At 35.4% G+C, this 3,512-nt stretch overlaps 1 pseudogene; it reads right to left on the bottom strand.

Annotated features, from left to right (window-relative positions):
* Positions 1-2,431: 2,431 nt before the first annotated feature.
* LOC110217435 (large ribosomal subunit protein uL24 pseudogene) lies at positions 2,432-2,867 on the bottom strand (annotated as a pseudogene).
* Positions 2,868-3,512: the final 645 nt, after the last annotated feature.

The following is a 3,512-nucleotide window of genomic DNA, read 5'->3' as shown; positions in this document are numbered from 1 at the left end:
GGGGAAGGAAGGGAGTGGGGGAAATAGAGAACTCAAAATCCTATAAAATGAATGTTGAAAAGTAAAAATAAATAAATACATTTTTAAAATAAAAAAAGTTTTCAAAGCACTTTACATTCATCATCTCATCTAAAATTCACAAAAACACTCTTAAGTTTGGATTTGGAAGCAATATTATCATGCTTATGTTTCAGAAGAGGAAACTGATGCTTATGCTGGTTAAGTAACTCACCCATCGTCACACAATCTGCCAGAGGCAGATTTGAAGCCTGTTATTTCTGCATCTAAGTCCAGTGCTCTATCTCTGATGCTATGAAGTATCCCTAGTAGAAGAAAAATGTGAGGGTCTTAGATCTCGAATCACAGTGATAACTTGAAACTCTTTGAACATGTTCCATAGTACTCCTGCCCATTCTGAAAAGCTCCAAGTCATGTATTTGAAGATAACAAAACCCTTTTATAACATCCCATTACATCTAAACCTATAAAATCCCCTTCAGGAGGATTTCACTGTAGGCATCTCGTGTGGAACTACTTAACAGCATAATTTCCATCATTATAACTGACAACACTGTAATATTGGTTTTGAAGGATTATGACATTATAAATGTATTTTAAGTAGCCATTTCTTTTGAAATGTATCATTCATTAAAAAAAAAACCTTGTTATCCTGGCATGTACAAAAATACCATTCTAAATTTAAATTTAAATAGACACATGCTAATTTTTAAAAAGTGAAGAACTCTGTCATTTCTACATTATCATAACTAAACTTATTAGTGTACAAACAGGATTTGCAACCTTTTAATTATGTTCACAGGTAATTTACCTTCCACAATGTATTGTTAATGCTGCTTTGGAGCCTGAGGCTTACAATTCTCTGGTGTTAGTACTTAGGAATTGACACACCAGAGGTACTTTTAAACAGTCTCCTGCATACAAGTGTGCACTAGTTGGTTTGACTTCTTACATTTTCTTCGTCTCTTCCAGAAAACTTGTCTTCCTTTGCTCCTGGGTTATTTCCAACTGCGTTTTGCAGCTGTTGGTTCAATTCATGATAAACAAATGATACAGATCATAGAACAAGTTAATCAGTCAGCAGCTATCATAATGAAAAAGAAAGCCTCAGTAAGTTAATATATCAGTTTTTAAGTAGAGAAGATGTCTAAAACTAATTAAGCACAGGTCCCTGAGTCAGTAATGTAAGCTTCACTTTTTAAAGCCTAATGTGAGGGACCAAATTTTCTAATGCTATAGTGTCAAGTCAGAACTTCATCTTGCTGAAACAGATTAATTGATCAACAAGGGACAAGCATGGGTATGTAGAAGGGACCTTGAATTCAAAATTTATAAAAAGTACAGATCATTCTCTAAAGACAGGTGTTTCTGTGTGTGCTTATATTTTTGTCCCTACTATCTCTTCTCTCGGAGGTAGTCAATTTAATAACTTGTTATTTTATTGGCCAAGACACTTTTTTTTAGAAATTTCCTGCTCAGTTCCTTGGAGGGGAAGGATTACCTAGAGCATGATCAGGCCTTAGATTCCGTTTTCTCAGAGAAATCACTCTTCCATATAAGTAATAATAATAACAACAATAACAATAGCTAACATTTATATAGTGTGTACAATTTGCCACCCACTGTGCTAAGTAATTTATAAATGTTATCTCATTCAGTCCAGATAAAATCACTGAGAGGTAGATGCTATGATCATCTCCATTTTGGAGATGAGGAAACTGAGACAAATGGAGGTCAAATAAGGTCACAAAGCTAGTAAGTGTCTCAGGCCAAATTTGAACTTAAATCTTCCCAATTCTAGGCCTGGAAATCTTATCTACTGTGCCATCTAAGCTTCTCCTAAGTGATATCAGTCAATGCTCAGTTTCACACAGCCAGATCATTGAACAAAGGACAACTTGGTCAAAGGTCTGAAGAACATGTCATTGTTTGGTTGTTTTTCAGTCATATCTGACTCATGACTCCTTTTTGTCATTTTCTTGGCAAAGCACTGGGGTTTGTCATTTATTTCTCTGGCTTACTTTTACAGATGAGGAAACTGAATCACACAGGGTTAAGTGATTTGCCCAGAGTGACATAGCTAGTAAGTGTTGAGATTGGATTTGAACTCACAAATATGAGTCTTCCTGACTCCAGTTCCAACACTATTCACTGCGCGATATATTTAGTTTCACCTAACATTCTCTCTCTCTGTTTGAAAGGAGGAACAAGATGTAGCAGTATCTAATATTTTCTCTTTATATAGCCACATGATCCCTTAATCAGTTATTTGTCAACATGGTACTCTATCAACATCTCAAATTTCACTTGTTCAAATGTGAAAACATTATCTTTCTACCAAAACTTACTCCTCTTTCTGACTTCACTGTTTCCTTTTTTTTTTTATTCTAGAAAATTACAGCCATGTAATTTTTTACTCTTGCATTTTCTCAATAGTTTCTTCCTTATATTTACCCTTTTCCTTTCCTGCTTGGAGAGATTTGGCTTTTTGCTCAAGGATCTTTTTGCGATTTTTGTCCACTTTTAGCCTTGTGATAACCACCTGGCTGGGATGAATGCCCACATGGACAGTTGTACCATTAGCTTTCTCCTGCTGCACACGTCAATGTAGATCTCATATTTCTTTTTGTAAACCTGAAGTACCTTGCCAATTTGCTGTCCTTTGTAGTGTCCTGAACAACCTGGACTTCATCATCTTTTCAAATGGGCATGGATTGGACATTGTATTTCTGTCTCAGCTCCTTAGAAAGAGGAGAAGACATAATTTTCCTCCATATGAGGGAAGGGGCATTGAAATGCCTCTTGCAGTTCTTGCTTTGGTCAGAGGTCACAAACGGATTGAACTTCATTTTGACCTTAGAGCCACTGCAGAAGAGAAGCCACTATTTCCTTCTATGCCATTATCTTTCAGCCAGTCTTCTATATTTGAAAACTTATTCCACTTTTGACTCTTCCTATTCCCCACATCACAAGGGGAAATCACTTATCAATTCCTTTGGTTTGTATTTCTACAGTATCTATAAATTCATTCTCCATGAAGGAAGGATAAAATTATCTTCTAGTATTTTGGGAATAGAGAGATATGGGGAGATGCAGAGAATGAAGAACATAAGAAAATAGAAAAAGGCTCTAACTGAACATTATTTTAAATGTAGTATGGAAGAGTCACATTTAAAAGTCTTCTTTTGTGTATATTTTTGTAAAGCTAATCATCACACCCTAGTTTATCTTTGGCATAAACCTGGTTTTCACGTTCACTCGTATTATAACAAGTCACAAGCATCTCTACAGGTATAGTGCCAATGTTGGTACTTCTGAAATGCCACTTTGAAACCTATCTTGATAATGACAACTTCTATCCATTGAATGAACTCTAGGAGAGTAGTAAGTACAAACAGTAGAGGGAATGCTTATAGTCTAGTGTCATAGTTCAAATAAATTCAACTTGGATAAAAATTGAGGTGTGAACAAAGTCATCAGGAAAATTTATATTT

This window comes from Phascolarctos cinereus, unplaced genomic scaffold, assembly GCF_003287225.1.
Source record: "Phascolarctos cinereus isolate Bilbo 61053 unplaced genomic scaffold, phaCin_HiC Scaffold_9;HRSCAF=440, whole genome shotgun sequence".
In the NCBI taxonomy this organism is placed as follows: Eukaryota; Metazoa; Chordata; class Mammalia; order Diprotodontia; family Phascolarctidae; genus Phascolarctos; species Phascolarctos cinereus.
Note: the sequence above shows the minus strand (reverse complement) of the source record. Positions and strands in the feature narration are given on the sequence as shown.